The following is a 19,501-nucleotide window of genomic DNA, read 5'->3' on the forward strand; positions in this document are numbered from 1 at the left end:
TAAGACAAGCATGAAATAACAATATTGTCTGGCTGAATCAGAATTCCAAAAAATGATGAAAAAAAGTACTCATCTACCCAAGGCGGGACTCGAACCCGCAATCCTTTGTTTAGGAGACCGATGCCTTATCCATTAGGCCACGCGGGCTTGTCAAGATGAATAGAAAGAAAATAAAACTTACTATGGAGCACTTTTTAAATAACTTTGATATTGGCTTTTACTGTCTCTTGAGAGGATTTGCACTTATCAAAGAATTATTAACTGCTAATTGTTTAAAATAGTTAAATTGTTAGCCAAGTTCTTTTGAGGTTCGGACTGTTCAAGTCCCCAATATAAGACAAGCATGAAATAACAATATTGTCCTGCTGTCTCAGAATTCCAAAAAATGATGAAAAAAAGTACTCATCTACCCACAACGGGACTCGAACCCGCAATCCCCGGTTTAGGAGACCGATGCCTTATCCATTAGGCCACGCGGGCTTGGCAAGATGAATAGAAAGAAAATAAAACTTACTATGGAGCACTTTTTAAATAACTTTGATTTTGGCTTTTACTGTCTCTTGAGAGGATTAGCACTTATCAAAGAATTATTAACTGCTATTGGTTTAAAATAGTTAAAATGTTAGACAAGTTCTTTTGAGGTTCGGACTGTTCAAGTTCAAAATATTAGACAAGCATGAAATAACAATATTGTCTTGCTGCCTCAGAATTCCAAAAAATCATGAAAAAAGATACTCATCTACCCACGGCGGGACTCGAACCCGCAATCCTCTGTTTAGGAGACCGATGCCTTATCCATTAGGCCACGCGGGCTTGACAAGAAGGATAGAAAAAAAAAATAAAACTTACTGTGGAGCACTTTTTAAATAAATTTGATATTGGCTTTTACTGTCTCTAGAGAGGATTTGCACTCATCAAGGAATTATTAACTGCTATTGGTTTAAAATAGTTAAATTGTTAGACAAGTTCTTTTGAGGTTCGGACTGTTTAAGTCCCCAATATAAGACAAGCATGAAATAACAATAATGTCTTGCTGTCTCAGAATTCCAAAAAATGAAGAAAAAAAATACTCATCTACACACGGCGGGAATCGAACCCGCAATCCCCGGTTTAGGAGACCGATGCCTTATCCATTTGGCCACGTGGGCTTGACAAGATGGATAGAAAGAAAATAAAACCTATTATGGAGCACTTTTTAAATAAATTTGATTTTGGCTTTTACTGTCTCTTGAGACGATTTGCACTTATCAAGGAATTATTAACTGCTATTGGTTTAAAATAGTTAAATTGTTAGACAAGTTCTTTTGAGGTTCGGACTGTTTAAGTCCCCAATATAAGACAAGCATGAAATAACAATATTGACCTGCTGTCTCAGAATTCCAAAAAGTGATGAAAAAAAGTACTCATCTACCCACAACGGGACTCGAACCCGCAATCCCCGGTTTAGGAGACCGATGCCTTATCCATTAGGCCACGCGGGCTTGGCAAGATGAATAGAAAGAAAATAAAACTTACTATGGAGCATTTTTTAAATAAATTTGATTTTGGCTTTTACTGTCTCTAGAGAGGATTTGAACTTATCAAGGAATTATTAACTTCTATTGGTTTAAAATAGGTAAATTGTTAGACAAGTTCTTTTGAGGTTCGGATTGTTCAAGTCCCCAATGTAAGACAAGCATGAAATAACAATATTGTCTTGCTGTCTCAGAATTCCAAAAAATGATGAAATAAAGTACTCATCTAAACACGGCGGGACTCGAACCCGCAATCCCCGGATTAGGAGACCGATGCCTTATCCATTAGGCCACGCGGGCTTGACAAGATGAATAGAAAGAAAATAAAACTTACTATGGAGCACTTTTTAACTAAATTTGATTTTGGCTTTTACTGTCTCTAGAGAGGATTTGCACTTATCAAGGTATTATTAACTGCTATTGGTTTAAAATATTTAAATTGTTAGACAAGTTCTTTTGAGGTTCGGACTGTTCAAGTCCCCAATATAAGACAAGCATAAAATAACAATATTGTCTTGCTGTCTCAGATTTCCAAAAAATGATGAAAAAAAGTACTCATCTACCCACGGCGGGACTCGAACCCGCAATCCTTCGTTTAGGAGTCCGATGCCTTATCCATTAGGCCACGCGGGCTTGACAAGATGGATAGAAAGAAAATAAAACTTAGTATGGTGCACTTTTTAAATAAATTTGATTTTGGCTTTTACTGTCTCTTGAGAGGATTTGCACTTATCAAGGAATTATTAACTGCCATTGGTTTAAAATAGTTAAATTGTTAGACAAGTTCTTTTGAGGTTCGGACTGTTCAAGTCCCCAATATAAGACAAGCATGAAATAACAATACTGTCCTGCAGTCTCAGAATTCCAAAAAGTGATGAAAAAAAGTACTCATCTACCCACAGCGGGACTCGAACCCGCAGTCCACGGTATTGGAGACCGATGCCTTATCCATTAGGCCACGCGGGCTTGACAAGATGGATAGAAAGAAAATAAAACTTACCATGGAGCACTTTTAAACTAAATTTGATTTTGGCTTTTACTGTCTCTAGAGAGGATTTGCCCTTATCAAGGAATTATTAACTGCTATTGGTTTAAAATATTTAAATTGTTAGACAAGTTCTTTTGAGGTTCGGACTGTTCAAGTCCCCAATATAAGACAAGCATAAAATAACAATATTGTCTTGCTGTCTCAGAATTCCAAAAAATGATGAAAAAAAGTACTCATCTACCCACGGCGGGACTCGAACCCGCAATCCCCGGCTTAGGAGACCGATGCCTTATCCATTAGGCTACGCGGGCTTGACAAGATGGATAGAAAGAAAATAAAACTTACTATGGAGCACTTTTTAAATAAATTTGATTTTGACTTTTACTGTCTCTAGAGAGGATTTGCACTTATCAAGGAATTATTAACTTCTATTGGTTTAAAATAGTTAAATTGTTAGACAAGTTCTTTTGAGGTTCGGACTGTTCAAGTCCCCAATATAAGACAAGCATGAAATAACAATATTGTATTGCAGTCTCTGAATTCCAGAAAATGAAGAAAAAAAGTACTCATCTACCCACGGCGGGACTCGAACCCGCAATCCCCGGTTTAGGAGACCGATGCCTTATCCATTAGGCTACGCGGGCTTGACAAGATGGATAGAAAGAAAATAAAACTTACTATGGAGCACTTTTTAAATAAATTTGATTTTGGCTTTTACTGTCTCTAGAGAGGATTTTCACTTATGAAGGAATTATTAACTGCTATTGGTTTAAAATAGTTAAATTGTTAGACAAGTTCTTTTGAGGTTCGGGCTGTTCAAGTCCCCAATATAAGACAAGCATAAAATAACAATATTGTCTTGCTGTCTCAGAATTCCAAAAAATGATGAAAAAAAGTACTCATCTACCCACGGCGGGACTCGAACCCGCAATCCCCGGTTTAGGAGACCGATGCTTTATCCATTAGGCCACGCGGGCTTGATAAGATGGATAGAAAGAAAATAAAACTTACTATGGAGCACTTTTTAAATAAATTTGATTTTGGCTTTTACTGTCTCTAGAGAGGATTTGCACTTATCAAGGAATTATTAACTTCTATTGGTTTAAAATAGTTAAATTGTTAGACAAGTTCTTTTGAGGATCGGACTGTTCAAGTCCCCAATATAAGACAAGCATGAAATAACAATATTGTCTTGCTGTCTCAGAATTCCAAAAAATGATGAAAAACAATACTCTACTACCCACGGCGGGACTCGAACCCGCAATCCTTTGTTTAGGAGACTGATGCCTTATCCATTAGGCCACGCGGGCTTGACAAGATGAATAGAAAGAAAATAAAACTTACTATGGAGCACTTTTTAAATAAATTTGATTTTGGCTTTTATTGTCTCTAGAGAGGATATGCACTTATCAAGGAATTATTAACTGCTATTGGTTTAAAATAGTTAAATTGTTAGACAAGTTCTTTTGAGGTTTGGATTGTTCAAGTCCCCAATATAAGACAAGCATGAAACAAGAATATTGTCTTGCTGTCTCTGAATTCCAGAAAATGAAGAAAAAAAGTACTCATCTACCCACGGCGGGACTCGAACCCGCAATCCCCGGTTTAGGAGACCGATGCCTTATCCATTAGGCCACGCGGGCTTGACAAGATGAATAGAAAGAAAATAAAACTTACTATGGAGCACTTTTTAAATAACTTTGATATTGGCTTTTACTGTCTCTTGAGAGGATTTGCACTTATCAAAGAATTATTAACTGCTATTTGTTTAAAATAGTTAAATTGTTAGATAAGTTCTTTTGAGGTTCGGACTTTTCAAGTCCCCAATATAAGACAAGCATGAAATAGCAATATTGTCTTGCTGTCTCAGAATTCCAAAAAATGATGAAAAAAAGTACTCATCTTCCCACGGCGGGACTCGAACCCGCAATCCCCGGTTTAGGAGACCGATGCCTTATCCATTAAGCCACGCGGGCTTGACAAGATGAATAGAAAGAAAATAAAACTTACTATGGAGCACTTTTTAAATAACTTTGATATTGGCTTTTACTGTCTCTTGAGAGGATTTGCACTTATCAAAGAATTATTAACTGCTATTTGTTTAAAATAGTTAAATTGTTAGACAAGTTCTTTTGAGGTTCGGACTGTTCAAGTCCCCAATATAAGACAAGCATGAAATAACAATATTGTCTTGCTGTCTCAGAATTCCAAAAAATGATGAAAAAAAGTACTCATCTACCCACGGCGGGACTCGAACCCGCAATCCCCGGTTTAGGAGTCCGATGCCTTATCCATTAGGCCACGCGGGCTTGGCAAGATGAATAGAAAGAAAATAAAACTTACTATGGAGCATTTTTTAAATAAATTTGATTTTGGCTTTTACTGTCTCTAGAGAGGATTTGAACTTATCAAGGAATTATTAACTTCTATTGGTTTAAAATAGGTAAATTGTTAGACAAGTTCTTTTGAGGTTCGGATTGTTCAAGTCCCCAATGTAAGACAAGCATGAAATAACAATATTGTCTTGCTGTCTCAGAATTCCAAAAAATGATGAAATAAAGTACTCATCTAAACACGGCGGGACTCGAACCCGCAATCCCCGGATTAGGAGACCGATGCCTTATCCATTAGGCCACGCGGGCTTGACAAGATGAATAGAAAGAAAATAAAACTTACTATGGAGCACTTTTTAACTAAATTTGATTTTGGCTTTTACTGTCTCTAGAGAGGATTTGCACTTATCAAGGTATTATTAACTGCTATTGGTTTAAAATATTTAAATTGTTAGACAAGTTCTTTTGAGGTTCGGACTGTTCAAGTCCCCAATATAAGACAAGCATAAAATAACAATATTGTCTTGCTGTCTCAGAATTCCAAAAAATGATGAAAAAAAGTACTCATCTACCCACGGCGGGACTCGAACCCGCAATCCCCGGCTTAGGAGACCGATGCCTTATCCATTAGGCTACGCGGGCTTGACAAGATGGATAGAAAGAAAATAAAACTTACTATGGAGCACTTTTTAAATAAATTTGATTTTGACTTTTACTGTCTCTAGAGAGGATTTGCACTTATCAAGGAATTATTAACTTCTATTGGTTTAAAATAGTTAAATTGTTAGACAAGTTCTTTTGAGGTTCGGACTGTTCAAGTCCCCAATATAAGACAAGCATGAAATAACAATATTGTATTGCAGTCTCTGAATTCCAGAAAATGAAGAAAAAAAGTACTCATCTACCCACGGCGGGACTCGAACCCGCAATCCCCGGTTTAGGAGACCGATGCCTTATCCATTAGGCTACGCGGGCTTGACAAGATGGATAGAAAGAAAATAAAACTTACTATGGAGCACTTTTTAAATAAATTTGATTTTGGCTTTTACTGTCTCTAGAGAGGATTTTCACTTATGAAGGAATTATTAACTGCTATTGGTTTAAAATAGTTAAATTGTTAGACAAGTTCTTTTGAGGTTCGGGCTGTTCAAGTCCCCAATATAAGACAAGCATAAAATAACAATATTGTCTTGCTGTCTCAGAATTCCAAAAAATGATGAAAAAAAGTACTCATCTACCCACGGCGGGACTCGAACCCGCAATCCCCGGTTTAGGAGACCGATGCCTTATCCATTAGGCTACGCGGGCTTGACAAGATGGATAGAAAGAAAATAAAACTTACTATGGAGCACTTTTTAAATAAATTTGATTTTGGCTTTTACTGTCTCTAGAGAGGATTTTCACATATGAAGGAATTATTAACTGCTATTGGTTTAAAATAGTTAAATTGTTAGACAAGTTCTTTTGAGGTTCGGGCTGTTCAAGTCCCCAATATAAGACAAGCATAAAATAACAATATTGTCTTGCTGTCTCAGAATTCCAAAAAATGATGAAAAAAAGTACTCATCTACCCACGGCGGGACTCGAACCCGCAATCCCCGGTTTAGGAGACCGATGCCTTATCCATTAGGCCACGCGGGCTTGATAAGATGGATAGAAAGAAAATAAAACTTACTATGGAGCACTTTTTAAATAAATTTGATTTTGGCTTTTACTGTCTCTAGAGAGGATTTGCACTTATCAAGGAATTATTAACTTCTATTGGTTTAAAATAGTTAAATTGTTAGACAAGTTCTTTTGAGGATCGGACTGTTCAAGTCCCCAATATAAGACAAGCATGAAATAACAATATTGTCTTGCTGTCTCAGAATTCCAAAAAATGATGAAAAACAATACTCTACTACCCACGGCGGGACTCGAACCCGCAATCCTTTGTTTAGGAGACTGATGCCTTATCCATTAGGCCACGCGGGCTTGACAAGATGAATAGAAAGAAAATAAAACTTACTATGGAGCACTTTTTAAATAACTTTGATATTGGCTTTTACTGTCTCTTGAGAGGATTTGCACTTATCAAAGAATTATTAACTGCTATTTGTTTAAAATAGTTAAATTGTTAGATAAGTTCTTTTGAGGTTCGGACTTTTCAAGTCCCCAATATAAGACAAGCATGAAATAGCAATATTGTGTTGCTGTCTCAGAATTCCAAAAAATGATGAAAAAAAGTACTCATCTTCCCACGGCGGGACTCGAACCCGCAATCCCCGGTTTAGGAGACCGATGCCTTATCCATTAGGCCACGCGGGCTTGACAAGATGAATAGAAAGAAAATAAAACTTACTATGGAGCACTTTTTAAATAACTTTGATATTGGCTTTTACTGTCTCTTGAGAGGATTTGCACTTATCAAAGAATTATTAACTGCTATTTGTTTAAAATAGTTAAATTGTTAGACAAGTTCTTTTGAGGTTCGGACTGTTCAAGTCCCCAATATAAGACAAGCATGAAATAACAATATTGTCTTGCTGTCTCAGAATTCCAAAAAATGATGAAAAAAAGTACTCATCTACCCACGGCGGGACTCGAACCCGCAATCCCCGGTTTAGGAGTCCGATGCCTTATCCATTAGGCCACGCGGGCTTGGCAAGATGAATAGAAAGAAAATAAAACTTACTATGGAGCATTTTTTAAATAAATTTGATTTTGGCTTTTACTGTCTCTAGAGAGGATTTGAACTTATCAAGGAATTATTAACTTCTATTGGTTTAAAATAGGTAAATTGTTAGACAAGTTCTTTTGAGGTTCGGATTGTTCAAGTCCCCAATGTAAGACAAGCATGAAATAACAATATTGTCTTGCTGTCTCAGAATTCCAAAAAATGATGAAATAAAGTACTCATCTAAACACGGCGGGACTCGAACCCGCAATCCCCGGATTAGGAGACCGATGCCTTATCCATTAGGCCACGCGGGCTTGACAAGATGAATAGAAAGAAAATAAAACTTACTATGGAGCACTTTTTAACTAAATTTGATTTTGGCTTTTACTGTCTCTAGAGAGGATTTGCACTTATCAAGGTATTATTAACTGCTATTGGTTTAAAATATTTAAATTGTTAGACAAGTTCTTTTGAGGTTCGGACTGTTCAAGTCCCCAATATAAGACAAGCATAAAATAACAATATTGTCTTGCTGTCTCAGAATTCCAAAAAATGATGAAAAAAAGTACTCATCTACCCACGGCGGGACTCGAACCCGCAATCCCCGGCTTAGGAGACCGATGCCTTATCCATTAGGCTACGCGGGCTTGACAAGATGGATAGAAAGAAAATAAAACTTACTATGGAGCACTTTTTAAATAAATTTGATTTTGACTTTTACTGTCTCTAGAGAGGATTTGCACTTATCAAGGAATTATTAACTTCTATTGGTTTAAAATAGTTAAATTGTTAGACAAGTTCTTTTGAGGTTCGGACTGTTCAAGTCCCCAATATAAGACAAGCATGAAATAACAATATTGTATTGCAGTCTCTGAATTCCAGAAAATGAAGAAAAAAAGTACTCATCTACCCACGGCGGGACTCGAACCCGCAATCCCCGGTTTAGGAGACCGATGCCTTATCCATTAGGCTACGCGGGCTTGACAAGATGGATAGAAAGAAAATAAAACTTACTATGGAGCACTTTTTAAATAAATTTGATTTTGGCTTTTACTGTCTCTAGAGAGGATTTTCACTTATGAAGGAATTATTAACTGCTATTGGTTTAAAATAGTTAAATTGTTAGACAAGTTCTTTTGAGGTTCGGGCTGTTCAAGTCCCCAATATAAGACAAGCATAAAATAACAATATTGTCTTGCTGTCTCAGAATTCCAAAAAATGATGAAAAAAAGTACTCATCTACCCACGGCGGGACTCGAACCCGCAATCCCCGGTTTAGGAGACCGATGCCTTATCCATTAGGCCACGCGGGCTTGATAAGATGGATAGAAAGAAAATAAAACTTACTATGGAGCACTTTTTAAATAAATTTGATTTTGGCTTTTACTGTCTCTAGAGAGGATTTGCACTTATCAAGGAATTATTAACTTCTATTGGTTTAAAATAGTTAAATTGTTAGACAAGTTCTTTTGAGGATCGGACTGTTCAAGTCCCCAATATAAGACAAGCATGAAATAACAATATTGTCTTGCTGTCTCAGAATTCCAAAAAATGATGAAAAACAATACTCTACTACCCACGGCGGGACTCGAACCCGCAATCCCCGGTTTAGGAGTCCGATGCCTTATCCATTAGGCCACGCGGGCTTGGCAAGATGAATAGAAAGAAAATAAAACTTACTATGGAGCATTTTTTAAATAAATTTGATTTTGGCTTTTACTGTCTCTAGAGAGGATTTGAACTTATCAAGGAATTATTAACTTCTATTGGTTTAAAATAGGTAAATTGTTAGACAAGTTCTTTTGAGGTTCGGATTGTTCAAGTCCCCAATGTAAGACAAGCATGAAATAACAATATTGTCTTGCTGTCTCAGAATTCCAAAAAATGATGAAATAAAGTACTCATCTAAACACGGCGGGACTCGAACCCGCAATCCCCGGATTAGGAGACCGATGCCTTATCCATTAGGCCACGCGGGCTTGACAAGATGAATAGAAAGAAAATAAAACTTACTATGGAGCACTTTTTAACTAAATTTGATTTTGGCTTTTACTGTCTCTAGAGAGGATTTGCACTTATCAAGGTATTATTAACTGCTATTGGTTTAAAATATTTAAATTGTTAGACAAGTTCTTTTGAGGTTCGGACTGTTCAAGTCCCCAATATAAGACAAGCATAAAATAACAATATTGTCTTGCTGTCTCAGAATTCCAAAAAATGATGAAAAAAAGTACTCATCTACCCACGGCGGGACTCGAACCCGCAATCCCCGGCTTAGGAGACCGATGCCTTATCCATTAGGCTACGCGGGCTTGACAAGATGGATAGAAAGAAAATAAAACTTACTATGGAGCACTTTTTAAATAAATTTGATTTTGACTTTTACTGTCTCTAGAGAGGATTTGCACTTATCAAGGAATTATTAACTTCTATTGGTTTAAAATAGTTAAATTGTTAGACAAGTTCTTTTGAGGTTCGGACTGTTCAAGTCCCCAATATAAGACAAGCATGAAATAACAATATTGTATTGCAGTCTCTGAATTCCAGAAAATGAAGAAAAAAAGTACTCATCTACCCACGGCGGGACTCGAACCCGCAATCCCCGGTTTAGGAGACCGATGCCTTATCCATTAGGCTACGCGGGCTTGACAAGATGGATAGAAAGAAAATAAAACTTACTATGGAGCACTTTTTAAATAAATTTGATTTTGGCTTTTACTGTCTCTAGAGAGGATTTTCACTTATGAAGGAATTATTAACTGCTATTGGTTTAAAATAGTTAAATTGTTAGACAAGTTCTTTTGAGGTTCGGGCTGTTCAAGTCCCCAATATAAGACAAGCATAAAATAACAATATTGTCTTGCTGTCTCAGAATTCCAAAAAATGATGAAAAAAAGTACTCATCTACCCACGGCGGGACTCGAACCCGCAATCCCCGGTTTAGGAGACCGATGCCTTATCCATTAGGCCACGCGGGCTTGATAAGATGGATAGAAAGAAAATAAAACTTACTATGGAGCACTTTTTAAATAAATTTGATTTTGGCTTTTACTGTCTCTAGAGAGGATTTTCACTTATGAAGGAATTATTAACTGCTATTGGTTTAAAATAGTTAAATTGTTAGACAAGTTCTTTTGAGGTTCGGACTTTTCAAGTCCCCAATATAAGACAAGCATGAAATAGCAATATTGTGTTGCTGTCTCAGAATTCCAAAAAATGATGAAAAAAAGTACTCATCTTCCCACGGCGGGACTCGAACCCGCAATCCCCGGTTTAGGAGACCGATGCCTTATCCATTAGGCCACGCGGGCTTGACAAGATGAATAGAAAGAAAATAAAACTTACTATGGAGCACTTTTTAAATAACTTTGATATTGGCTTTTACTGTCTCTTGAGAGGATTTGCACTTATCAAAGAATTATTAACTGCTATTTGTTTAAAATAGTTAAATTGTTAGACAAGTTCTTTTGAGGTTCGGACTGTTCAAGTCCCCAATATAAGACAAGCATGAAATAACAATATTGTCTTGCTGTCTCAGAATTCCAAAAAATGATGAAAAAAAGTACTCATCTACCCACGGCGGGACTCGAACCCGCAATCCCCGGTTTAGGAGTCCGATGCCTTATCCATTAGGCCACGCGGGCTTGGCAAGATGAATAGAAAGAAAATAAAACTTACTATGGAGCATTTTTTAAATAAATTTGATTTTGGCTTTTACTGTCTCTAGAGAGGATTTGAACTTATCAAGGAATTATTAACTTCTATTGGTTTAAAATAGGTAAATTGTTAGACAAGTTCTTTTGAGGTTCGGATTGTTCAAGTCCCCAATGTAAGACAAGCATGAAATAACAATATTGTCTTGCTGTCTCAGAATTCCAAAAAATGATGAAATAAAGTACTCATCTAAACACGGCGGGACTCGAACCCGCAATCCCCGGATTAGGAGACCGATGCCTTATCCATTAGGCCACGCGGGCTTGACAAGATGAATAGAAAGAAAATAAAACTTACTATGGAGCACTTTTTAACTAAATTTGATTTTGGCTTTTACTGTCTCTAGAGAGGATTTGCACTTATCAAGGTATTATTAACTGCTATTGGTTTAAAATATTTAAATTGTTAGACAAGTTCTTTTGAGGTTCGGACTGTTCAAGTCCCCAATATAAGACAAGCATAAAATAACAATATTGTCTTGCTGTCTCAGAATTCCAAAAAATGATGAAAAAAAGTACTCATCTACCCACGGCGGGACTCGAACCCGCAATCCCCGGCTTAGGAGACCGATGCCTTATCCATTAGGCTACGCGGGCTTGACAAGATGGATAGAAAGAAAATAAAACTTACTATGGAGCACTTTTTAAATAAATTTGATTTTGACTTTTACTGTCTCTAGAGAGGATTTGCACTTATCAAGGAATTATTAACTTCTATTGGTTTAAAATAGTTAAATTGTTAGACAAGTTCTTTTGAGGTTCGGACTGTTCAAGTCCCCAATATAAGACAAGCATGAAATAACAATATTGTATTGCAGTCTCTGAATTCCAGAAAATGAAGAAAAAAAGTACTCATCTACCCACGGCGGGACTCGAACCCGCAATCCCCGGTTTAGGAGACCGATGCCTTATCCATTAGGCTACGCGGGCTTGACAAGATGGATAGAAAGAAAATAAAACTTACTATGGAGCACTTTTTAAATAAATTTGATTTTGGCTTTTACTGTCTCTAGAGAGGATTTTCACTTATGAAGGAATTATTAACTGCTATTGGTTTAAAATAGTTAAATTGTTAGACAAGTTCTTTTGAGGTTCGGGCTGTTCAAGTCCCCAATATAAGACAAGCATAAAATAACAATATTGTCTTGCTGTCTCAGAATTCCAAAAAATGATGAAAAAAAGTACTCATCTACCCACGGCGGGACTCGAACCCGCAATCCCCGGTTTAGGAGACCGATGCCTTATCCATTAGGCCACGCGGGCTTGATAAGATGGATAGAAAGAAAATAAAACTTACTATGGAGCACTTTTTAAATAAATTTGATTTTGGCTTTTACTGTCTCTAGAGAGGATTTGCACTTATCAAGGAATTATTAACTTCTATTGGTTTAAAATAGTTAAATTGTTAGACAAGTTCTTTTGAGGATCGGACTGTTCAAGTCCCCAATATAAGACAAGCATGAAATAACAATATTGTCTTGCTGTCTCAGAATTCCAAAAAATGATGAAAAACAATACTCTACTACCCACGGCGGGACTCGAACCCGCAATCCCCGGTTTAGGAGTCCGATGCCTTATCCATTAGGCCACGCGGGCTTGGCAAGATGAATAGAAAGAAAATAAAACTTACTATGGAGCATTTTTTAAATAAATTTGATTTTGGCTTTTACTGTCTCTAGAGAGGATTTGAACTTATCAAGGAATTATTAACTTCTATTGGTTTAAAATAGGTAAATTGTTAGACAAGTTCTTTTGAGGTTCGGATTGTTCAAGTCCCCAATGTAAGACAAGCATGAAATAACAATATTGTCTTGCTGTCTCAGAATTCCAAAAAATGATGAAATAAAGTACTCATCTAAACACGGCGGGACTCGAACCCGCAATCCCCGGATTAGGAGACCGATGCCTTATCCATTAGGCCACGCGGGCTTGACAAGATGAATAGAAAGAAAATAAAACTTACTATGGAGCACTTTTTAACTAAATTTGATTTTGGCTTTTACTGTCTCTAGAGAGGATTTGCACTTATCAAGGTATTATTAACTGCTATTGGTTTAAAATATTTAAATTGTTAGACAAGTTCTTTTGAGGTTCGGACTGTTCAAGTCCCCAATATAAGACAAGCATAAAATAACAATATTGTCTTGCTGTCTCAGAATTCCAAAAAATGATGAAAAAAAGTACTCATCTACCCACGGCGGGACTCGAACCCGCAATCCCCGGCTTAGGAGACCGATGCCTTATCCATTAGGCTACGCGGGCTTGACAAGATGGATAGAAAGAAAATAAAACTTACTATGGAGCACTTTTTAAATAAATTTGATTTTGACTTTTACTGTCTCTAGAGAGGATTTGCACTTATCAAGGAATTATTAACTTCTATTGGTTTAAAATAGTTAAATTGTTAGACAAGTTCTTTTGAGGTTCGGACTGTTCAAGTCCCCAATATAAGACAAGCATGAAATAACAATATTGTATTGCAGTCTCTGAATTCCAGAAAATGAAGAAAAAAAGTACTCATCTACCCACGGCGGGACTCGAACCCGCAATCCCCGGTTTAGGAGACCGATGCCTTATCCATTAGGCTACGCGGGCTTGACAAGATGGATAGAAAGAAAATAAAACTTACTATGGAGCACTTTTTAAATAAATTTGATTTTGGCTTTTACTGTCTCTAGAGAGGATTTTCACTTATGAAGGAATTATTAACTGCTATTGGTTTAAAATAGTTAAATTGTTAGACAAGTTCTTTTGAGGTTCGGGCTGTTCAAGTCCCCAATATAAGACAAGCATAAAATAACAATATTGTCTTGCTGTCTCAGAATTCCAAAAAATGATGAAAAAAAGTACTCATCTACCCACGGCGGGACTCGAACCCGCAATCCCCGGTTTAGGAGACCGATGCCTTATCCATTAGGCCACGCGGGCTTGATAAGATGGATAGAAAGAAAATAAAACTTACTATGGAGCACTTTTTAAATAAATTTGATTTTGGCTTTTACTGTCTCTAGAGAGGATTTGCACTTATCAAGGAATTATTAACTTCTATTGGTTTAAAATAGTTAAATTGTTAGACAAGTTCTTTTGAGGATCGGACTGTTCAAGTCCCCAATATAAGACAAGCATGAAATAACAATATTGTCTTGCTGTCTCAGAATTCCAAAAAATGATGAAAAACAATACTCTACTACCCACGGCGGGACTCGAACCCGCAATCCTTTGTTTAGGAGACTGATGCCTTATCCATTAGGCCACGCGGGCTTGACAAGATGAATAGAAAGAAAATAAAACTTACTATGGAGCACTTTTTAAATAAATTTGATTTTGGCTTTTATTGTCTCTAGAGAGGATATGCACTTATCAAGGAATTATTAACTGCTATTGGTTTAAAATAGTTAAATTGTTAGACAAGTTCTTTTGAGGTTTGGATTGTTCAAGTCCCCAATATAAGACAAGCATGAAACAAGAATATTGTCTTGCTGTCTCTGAATTCCAGAAAATGAAGAAAAAAAGTACTCATCTACCCACGGCGGGACTCGAACCCGCAATCCCCGGTTTAGGAGACCGATGCCTTATCCATTAGGCCACGCGGGCTTGACAAGATGAATAGAAAGAAAATAAAACTTACTATGGAGCACTTTTTAAATAACTTTGATATTGGCTTTTACTGTCTCTTGAGAGGATTTGCACTTATCAAAGAATTATTAACTGCTATTTGTTTAAAATAGTTAAATTGTTAGATAAGTTCTTTTGAGGTTCGGACTTTTCAAGTCCCCAATATAAGACAAGCATGAAATAGCAATATTGTCTTGCTGTCTCAGAATTCCAAAAAATGATGAAAAAAAGTACTCATCTTCCCACGGCGGGACTCGAACCCGCAATCCCCGGTTTAGGAGACCGATGCCTTATCCATTAGGCCACGCGGGCTTGACAAGATGAATAGAAAGAAAATAAAACTTACTATGGAGCACTTTATAAATAACTTTGATATTGGCTTTTACTGTCTCTTGAGAGGATTTGCACTTATCAAAGAATTATTAACTGCTATTTGTTTAAAATAGTTAAATTGTTAGAAAAGTTCTTTTGAGGTTCGGACTGTTCAAGTCCCCAATATAAGACAAGCATGAAATAACAATATTGTCTTGCTGTCTCAGAATTCCAAAAAATGATGAAAAAAAGTACTCATCTACCCACGGCGGGACTCGAACCCGCAATCCCCGGTTTAGGAGTCCGATGCCTTATCCATTAGGCCACGCGGGCTTGACAAGATGGATAGAAAGAAAATAAAACTTACTATGGAGCACTTTTTAAATAAATTTGATTTTGGCTTTTACTGTCTCTTGAGAGGATTTGCACTTATCAAGGAATTATTAACTGCTATTGGTTTAAAATAGTTAAATTGTTAGACAAGTTCTTTTGAGGTTCGGACTGTTCAAGTCCCCAATATAAGACAAGCATGAAATAACAATATTGTACTGCTGTCTCAGAATTCCAAAAAATGATGAAAAAAAGTACTCATCTACCCCCGGCGGGACTCTCGAACCCGCAATCTCCGGTTTAGGAGACCGATGCCTTATCCATTAGGCCACGCGGGCTTGACAAGATGGATTGAAAGAAAATAAAACTTACTATGGAGCACTTTTTAAATAAATTTGATTTTGGCTTTTATTGTCTCTAGAGAGGATATGCACTTATCAAGGAATTATTAACTGCTATTGGTTTAAAATAGTTAAATTGTTAGACAAGTTCTTTTGAGGTTCGGGCTGTTCAAGTCCCCAATATAAGACAAGCATAAAATAACAATATTGTCTTGCTGTCTCAGAATTCCAAAAAATGATGAAAAAAAGTACTCATCTACCCACGGCGGGACTCGAACCCGCAATCCCCGGTTTAGGAGACCGATGCCTTATCCATTAGGCCACGCGGGCTTGATAAGATGGATAGAAAGAAAATAAAACTTACTATGGAGCACTTTTTAAATAAATTTGATTTTGGCTTTTACTGTCTCTAGAGAGGATTTGCACTTATCAAGGAATTATTAACTTCTATTGGTTTAAAATAGTTAAATTGTTAGACAAGTTCTTTTGAGGATCGGACTGTTCAAGTCCCCAATATAAGACAAGCATGAAATAACAATATTGTCTTGCTGTCTCAGAATTCCAAAAAATGATGAAAAACAATACTCTACTACCCACGGCGGGACTCGAACCCGCAATCCTTTGTTTAGGAGACTGATGCCTTATCCATTAGGCCACGCGGGCTTGACAAGATGAATAGAAAGAAAATAAAACTTACTATGGAGCACTTTTTAAATAAATTTGATTTTGGCTTTTATTGTCTCTAGAGAGGATATGCACTTATCAAGGAATTATTAACTGCTATTGGTTTAAAATAGTTAAATTGTTAGACAAGTTCTTTTGAGGTTTGGATTGTTCAAGTCCCCAATATAAGACAAGCATGAAACAACAATATTGTCTTGCTGTCTCTGAATTCCAGAAAATGAAGAAAAAAAGTACTCATCTACCCACGGCGGGACTCGAACCCGCAATCCCCGGTTTAGGAGACCGATGCCTTATCCATTAGGCCACGCGGGCTTGACAAGATGAATAGAAAGAAAATAAAACTTACTATGGAGCACTTTTTAAATAACTTTGATATTGGCTTTTACTGTCTCTTGAGAGGATTTGCACTTATCAAAGAATTATTAACTGCTATTTGTTTAAAATAGTTAAATTGTTAGATAAGTTCTTTTGAGGTTCGGACTTTTCAAGTCCCCAATATAAGACAAGCATAAAATAACAATATTGTCTTGCTGTCTCAGAATTCCAAAAAATGATGAAAAAAAGTACTCATCTCCCACAGCGGGACTCGAACCCGCAGTCCCCGGTTTAGGAGACCGATGCCTTATCCATTAGGCCACGCGGGCTTGATAAGATGGATAGAAAGAAAATAAAACTTACTATGGAGCACTTTTTAAATAAATTTGATTTTGGCTTTCACTGTCTCTAGAGAGGATTTGCACTTATCAAGGAATTATTAACTTCTATTGGTTTAAAATAGTTAAATTGTTAGACAAGTTCTTTTGAGGATCGGACTGTTCAAGTCCCCAATATAAGACAAGCATGAAATAACAATATTGTCTTGCTGTCTCAGAATTCCAAAAAATGATGAAAATCAATACTCTACTACCCACGGCGGGACTCGAACCCGCAATCCTTTGTTTAGGAGACCGATGCCTTATCCATTAGGCCACGCGGGCTTGACAAGATGAATAGAAAGAAAATAAAACTTACTATGGAGCACTTTTTAAATAACTTTGATATTGGCTTTTACTGTCTCTTGAGAGGATTTGCACTTATCAAAGAATTATTAACTGCTATTTGTTTAAAATAGTTAAATTGTTAGACAAGTTCTTTTGAGGTTCGGACTGTTCAAGTCCCCAATATAAGACAAGCATGAAATAACAATATTGTCTTGCTGTCTCAGAATTCCAAAAAATGATGAAAAAAAGTACTCATCTACCCACGGCGGGACTCGAACCCGGAATCCCCGGTTTAGGAGTCCGATGCCTTATCCATTAGGCCACGCGGGCTTGACAAGATGGATAGAAAGAAAATAAAACTTACTATGGAGCACTTTTTAAATAAATTTGATTTTGGCTTTTACTGTCTCTTGAGAGGATTTGCACTTATCAAGGAATTATTAACTGCTATTGGTTTAAAATAGTTAAATTGTTAGACAAGTTCTTTTGAGGTTCGGACTGTTCAAGTCCCCAATATAAGACAAGCATGAAATAACAATATTGTACTGCTGTCTCAGAATTCCAAAAAATGATGAAAAAAAGTACTCATCTACCCCCGGCGGGACTCTCGAACCCGCAATCTCCGGTTTAGGAGACCGATGCCTTATCCATTAGGCCACGCGGGCTTGACAAGATGGATTGAAAGAAAATAAAACTTACTATGGAGCACTTTTTAAATAAATTTGATTTTGGCTTTTATTGTCTCTAGAGAGGATATGCACTTATCAAGGAATTATTAACTGCTATTGGTTTAAAATAGTTAAATTGTTAGACAAGTTCTTTTGAGGATCGGACTGTTCAAGTCCCCAATATAAGACAAGCATGAAATAACAATATTGTCTTGCTGTCTAAGAATTCCAAAAAATGATGAAAAAAATACTCATCTACCCACGGCGGAACTCGAACCCGCAATCCTTTGTTTAGGAGACCGATGCCTTATCCATTAGGCCACGCGGGCTTGACAAGATGGATAGAAAGAAAATAAAACTTACTATGGAGCACTTTCTAAATAAATTTGATATTGGCTTTTACTGTCTGTAGAGAGGATTTGCACTTATTAAGGAATTATTAACTTCTATTGGTTTAAAATAGTTAAATTGTTAGACAAGTTCTTTTGAGGTTCGGACTGTTCAAGTCCCCAATATAAGACAAGCATGAAATAACAATATTGTCTTGCTGTCTCAGAATTCCAAAAAATGATGAAAAAAAGTACTCATCTACCCACGGCGGGACTCGAACCCGCAATCCCCGGTTTAGGAGGCCGATGCCTTATCCATTAGGCCACGCGGGCTTGAGAAGATGGATAGAAAGAAAATAAAACTTACTATGGACCACTTTTTAAATAAATTTGAATTTGGCTTTTACTGTGTCTAGAGAGGATTTGCACTTATTAAGGAATTATTAACTTCTATTGGTTTAAAATAGTTAAATTGTTAGACAAGTTCTTCTGAGGTTTGGACTGTTCAAGTCCCCTATATAAGACAAGCATGATATAACAATATTATCTTGCTGTCTCAGAATTCCAAAAAATGATGAAAAAAAGTACTCATCTACCCTCGGCGGGACTCGAACCCGCAATCCCCGGTTTAGGAGACCGATGCCTTATCCATTAGGCCACGCGGGCTTACTATGGAGCACTTTTTGAATAAATTTGATTTTGGCTTTTACTGTCTCTGGAGAGGATTTGCTCTCATCAAGGAATTATTAACTGCAATTGGTTTAAAATATTTAAATTTTTAGACAAGTTCTTTTGAGGTTCGGACTGTGCACGTCCCCAATATAAGACAAGCATGAAATAACAATATTGTCTTGCTATCTCAGAATTCCAAAAAATGATGAAAAAAAGTACTCATCTACCCACGGCGGAACTCGAACCCGCAATCCCCGGTTTAGGAGACCGATGCCTTATCCATTAGGCCACGCGGACTTGACAAGATGGATAGAAAGAAAATAAAACTTACTATGGAGCACTTTTTAAATAAATTTGATTTTG

At 36.8% G+C, this 19,501-nt stretch overlaps 39 non-coding genes across 39 annotated transcripts; all 39 read right to left on the reverse strand.

Annotated features, from left to right (window-relative positions):
* Positions 1 to 407: 407 nt before the first annotated feature.
* Positions 408 to 480, reverse strand: TRNAR-CCU (transfer RNA arginine (anticodon CCU)). Its single transcript has one exon. It is a non-coding gene; the product is annotated as a tRNA-Arg (tRNA).
* A 260-nt stretch (positions 481 to 740) lies between these two features.
* TRNAR-CCU (transfer RNA arginine (anticodon CCU)) lies at positions 741 to 813 on the reverse strand. The gene has a single exon. It is a non-coding gene; the product is annotated as a tRNA-Arg (tRNA).
* A 595-nt stretch (positions 814 to 1,408) lies between these two features.
* Positions 1,409 to 1,481, reverse strand: TRNAR-CCU (transfer RNA arginine (anticodon CCU)). Its single transcript has one exon. It is a non-coding gene; the product is annotated as a tRNA-Arg (tRNA).
* A 1,259-nt stretch (positions 1,482 to 2,740) lies between these two features.
* On the reverse strand, positions 2,741 to 2,813 carry TRNAR-CCU (transfer RNA arginine (anticodon CCU)). Its single transcript has one exon. It is a non-coding gene; the product is annotated as a tRNA-Arg (tRNA).
* A 260-nt stretch (positions 2,814 to 3,073) lies between these two features.
* Positions 3,074 to 3,146, reverse strand: TRNAR-CCU (transfer RNA arginine (anticodon CCU)). Its single transcript has one exon. It is a non-coding gene; the product is annotated as a tRNA-Arg (tRNA).
* A 260-nt stretch (positions 3,147 to 3,406) lies between these two features.
* On the reverse strand, positions 3,407 to 3,479 carry TRNAR-CCU (transfer RNA arginine (anticodon CCU)). Its single transcript has one exon. It is a non-coding gene; the product is annotated as a tRNA-Arg (tRNA).
* A 593-nt stretch (positions 3,480 to 4,072) lies between these two features.
* Positions 4,073 to 4,145, reverse strand: TRNAR-CCU (transfer RNA arginine (anticodon CCU)). The gene has a single exon. It is a non-coding gene; the product is annotated as a tRNA-Arg (tRNA).
* Positions 4,146 to 4,405: 260 nt separating this feature from the next.
* Positions 4,406 to 4,478, reverse strand: TRNAR-CCU (transfer RNA arginine (anticodon CCU)). The gene has a single exon. It is a non-coding gene; the product is annotated as a tRNA-Arg (tRNA).
* Positions 4,479 to 4,738: 260 nt separating this feature from the next.
* On the reverse strand, positions 4,739 to 4,811 carry TRNAR-CCU (transfer RNA arginine (anticodon CCU)). Its single transcript has one exon. It is a non-coding gene; the product is annotated as a tRNA-Arg (tRNA).
* A 593-nt stretch (positions 4,812 to 5,404) lies between these two features.
* On the reverse strand, positions 5,405 to 5,477 carry TRNAR-CCU (transfer RNA arginine (anticodon CCU)). Its single transcript has one exon. It is a non-coding gene; the product is annotated as a tRNA-Arg (tRNA).
* Positions 5,478 to 5,737: 260 nt separating this feature from the next.
* Positions 5,738 to 5,810, reverse strand: TRNAR-CCU (transfer RNA arginine (anticodon CCU)). Its single transcript has one exon. It is a non-coding gene; the product is annotated as a tRNA-Arg (tRNA).
* A 260-nt stretch (positions 5,811 to 6,070) lies between these two features.
* Positions 6,071 to 6,143, reverse strand: TRNAR-CCU (transfer RNA arginine (anticodon CCU)). The gene has a single exon. It is a non-coding gene; the product is annotated as a tRNA-Arg (tRNA).
* Positions 6,144 to 6,403: 260 nt separating this feature from the next.
* On the reverse strand, positions 6,404 to 6,476 carry TRNAR-CCU (transfer RNA arginine (anticodon CCU)). Its single transcript has one exon. It is a non-coding gene; the product is annotated as a tRNA-Arg (tRNA).
* A 593-nt stretch (positions 6,477 to 7,069) lies between these two features.
* Positions 7,070 to 7,142, reverse strand: TRNAR-CCU (transfer RNA arginine (anticodon CCU)). The gene has a single exon. It is a non-coding gene; the product is annotated as a tRNA-Arg (tRNA).
* A 260-nt stretch (positions 7,143 to 7,402) lies between these two features.
* On the reverse strand, positions 7,403 to 7,475 carry TRNAR-CCU (transfer RNA arginine (anticodon CCU)). Its single transcript has one exon. It is a non-coding gene; the product is annotated as a tRNA-Arg (tRNA).
* A 593-nt stretch (positions 7,476 to 8,068) lies between these two features.
* TRNAR-CCU (transfer RNA arginine (anticodon CCU)) lies at positions 8,069 to 8,141 on the reverse strand. The gene has a single exon. It is a non-coding gene; the product is annotated as a tRNA-Arg (tRNA).
* Positions 8,142 to 8,401: 260 nt separating this feature from the next.
* On the reverse strand, positions 8,402 to 8,474 carry TRNAR-CCU (transfer RNA arginine (anticodon CCU)). Its single transcript has one exon. It is a non-coding gene; the product is annotated as a tRNA-Arg (tRNA).
* A 260-nt stretch (positions 8,475 to 8,734) lies between these two features.
* On the reverse strand, positions 8,735 to 8,807 carry TRNAR-CCU (transfer RNA arginine (anticodon CCU)). Its single transcript has one exon. It is a non-coding gene; the product is annotated as a tRNA-Arg (tRNA).
* A 260-nt stretch (positions 8,808 to 9,067) lies between these two features.
* TRNAR-CCU (transfer RNA arginine (anticodon CCU)) lies at positions 9,068 to 9,140 on the reverse strand. The gene has a single exon. It is a non-coding gene; the product is annotated as a tRNA-Arg (tRNA).
* Positions 9,141 to 9,733: 593 nt separating this feature from the next.
* On the reverse strand, positions 9,734 to 9,806 carry TRNAR-CCU (transfer RNA arginine (anticodon CCU)). Its single transcript has one exon. It is a non-coding gene; the product is annotated as a tRNA-Arg (tRNA).
* Positions 9,807 to 10,066: 260 nt separating this feature from the next.
* Positions 10,067 to 10,139, reverse strand: TRNAR-CCU (transfer RNA arginine (anticodon CCU)). Its single transcript has one exon. It is a non-coding gene; the product is annotated as a tRNA-Arg (tRNA).
* Positions 10,140 to 10,399: 260 nt separating this feature from the next.
* TRNAR-CCU (transfer RNA arginine (anticodon CCU)) lies at positions 10,400 to 10,472 on the reverse strand. The gene has a single exon. It is a non-coding gene; the product is annotated as a tRNA-Arg (tRNA).
* A 260-nt stretch (positions 10,473 to 10,732) lies between these two features.
* Positions 10,733 to 10,805, reverse strand: TRNAR-CCU (transfer RNA arginine (anticodon CCU)). The gene has a single exon. It is a non-coding gene; the product is annotated as a tRNA-Arg (tRNA).
* A 260-nt stretch (positions 10,806 to 11,065) lies between these two features.
* TRNAR-CCU (transfer RNA arginine (anticodon CCU)) lies at positions 11,066 to 11,138 on the reverse strand. The gene has a single exon. It is a non-coding gene; the product is annotated as a tRNA-Arg (tRNA).
* A 593-nt stretch (positions 11,139 to 11,731) lies between these two features.
* On the reverse strand, positions 11,732 to 11,804 carry TRNAR-CCU (transfer RNA arginine (anticodon CCU)). The gene has a single exon. It is a non-coding gene; the product is annotated as a tRNA-Arg (tRNA).
* A 260-nt stretch (positions 11,805 to 12,064) lies between these two features.
* Positions 12,065 to 12,137, reverse strand: TRNAR-CCU (transfer RNA arginine (anticodon CCU)). Its single transcript has one exon. It is a non-coding gene; the product is annotated as a tRNA-Arg (tRNA).
* A 260-nt stretch (positions 12,138 to 12,397) lies between these two features.
* TRNAR-CCU (transfer RNA arginine (anticodon CCU)) lies at positions 12,398 to 12,470 on the reverse strand. The gene has a single exon. It is a non-coding gene; the product is annotated as a tRNA-Arg (tRNA).
* Positions 12,471 to 12,730: 260 nt separating this feature from the next.
* Positions 12,731 to 12,803, reverse strand: TRNAR-CCU (transfer RNA arginine (anticodon CCU)). Its single transcript has one exon. It is a non-coding gene; the product is annotated as a tRNA-Arg (tRNA).
* A 593-nt stretch (positions 12,804 to 13,396) lies between these two features.
* TRNAR-CCU (transfer RNA arginine (anticodon CCU)) lies at positions 13,397 to 13,469 on the reverse strand. Its single transcript has one exon. It is a non-coding gene; the product is annotated as a tRNA-Arg (tRNA).
* A 260-nt stretch (positions 13,470 to 13,729) lies between these two features.
* TRNAR-CCU (transfer RNA arginine (anticodon CCU)) lies at positions 13,730 to 13,802 on the reverse strand. The gene has a single exon. It is a non-coding gene; the product is annotated as a tRNA-Arg (tRNA).
* Positions 13,803 to 14,062: 260 nt separating this feature from the next.
* Positions 14,063 to 14,135, reverse strand: TRNAR-CCU (transfer RNA arginine (anticodon CCU)). The gene has a single exon. It is a non-coding gene; the product is annotated as a tRNA-Arg (tRNA).
* Positions 14,136 to 14,728: 593 nt separating this feature from the next.
* Positions 14,729 to 14,801, reverse strand: TRNAR-CCU (transfer RNA arginine (anticodon CCU)). Its single transcript has one exon. It is a non-coding gene; the product is annotated as a tRNA-Arg (tRNA).
* A 260-nt stretch (positions 14,802 to 15,061) lies between these two features.
* TRNAR-CCU (transfer RNA arginine (anticodon CCU)) lies at positions 15,062 to 15,134 on the reverse strand. The gene has a single exon. It is a non-coding gene; the product is annotated as a tRNA-Arg (tRNA).
* Positions 15,135 to 15,394: 260 nt separating this feature from the next.
* Positions 15,395 to 15,467, reverse strand: TRNAR-CCU (transfer RNA arginine (anticodon CCU)). The gene has a single exon. It is a non-coding gene; the product is annotated as a tRNA-Arg (tRNA).
* Positions 15,468 to 16,062: 595 nt separating this feature from the next.
* On the reverse strand, positions 16,063 to 16,135 carry TRNAR-CCU (transfer RNA arginine (anticodon CCU)). The gene has a single exon. It is a non-coding gene; the product is annotated as a tRNA-Arg (tRNA).
* Positions 16,136 to 16,728: 593 nt separating this feature from the next.
* TRNAR-CCU (transfer RNA arginine (anticodon CCU)) lies at positions 16,729 to 16,801 on the reverse strand. Its single transcript has one exon. It is a non-coding gene; the product is annotated as a tRNA-Arg (tRNA).
* Positions 16,802 to 17,060: 259 nt separating this feature from the next.
* Positions 17,061 to 17,133, reverse strand: TRNAR-CCU (transfer RNA arginine (anticodon CCU)). The gene has a single exon. It is a non-coding gene; the product is annotated as a tRNA-Arg (tRNA).
* Positions 17,134 to 18,726: 1,593 nt separating this feature from the next.
* Positions 18,727 to 18,799, reverse strand: TRNAR-CCU (transfer RNA arginine (anticodon CCU)). Its single transcript has one exon. It is a non-coding gene; the product is annotated as a tRNA-Arg (tRNA).
* A 260-nt stretch (positions 18,800 to 19,059) lies between these two features.
* Positions 19,060 to 19,132, reverse strand: TRNAR-CCU (transfer RNA arginine (anticodon CCU)). Its single transcript has one exon. It is a non-coding gene; the product is annotated as a tRNA-Arg (tRNA).
* Between the last annotated feature and the right edge of the window lie 369 nt (positions 19,133 to 19,501).

The sequence above is a fragment of the Parasteatoda tepidariorum genome, chromosome 6 (genome assembly GCF_982258835.1).
Source record: "Parasteatoda tepidariorum strain Cologne lab strain chromosome 6, Ptep-v5.0, whole genome shotgun sequence".
In the NCBI taxonomy this organism is placed as follows: domain Eukaryota; kingdom Metazoa; phylum Arthropoda; class Arachnida; order Araneae; family Theridiidae; genus Parasteatoda; species Parasteatoda tepidariorum.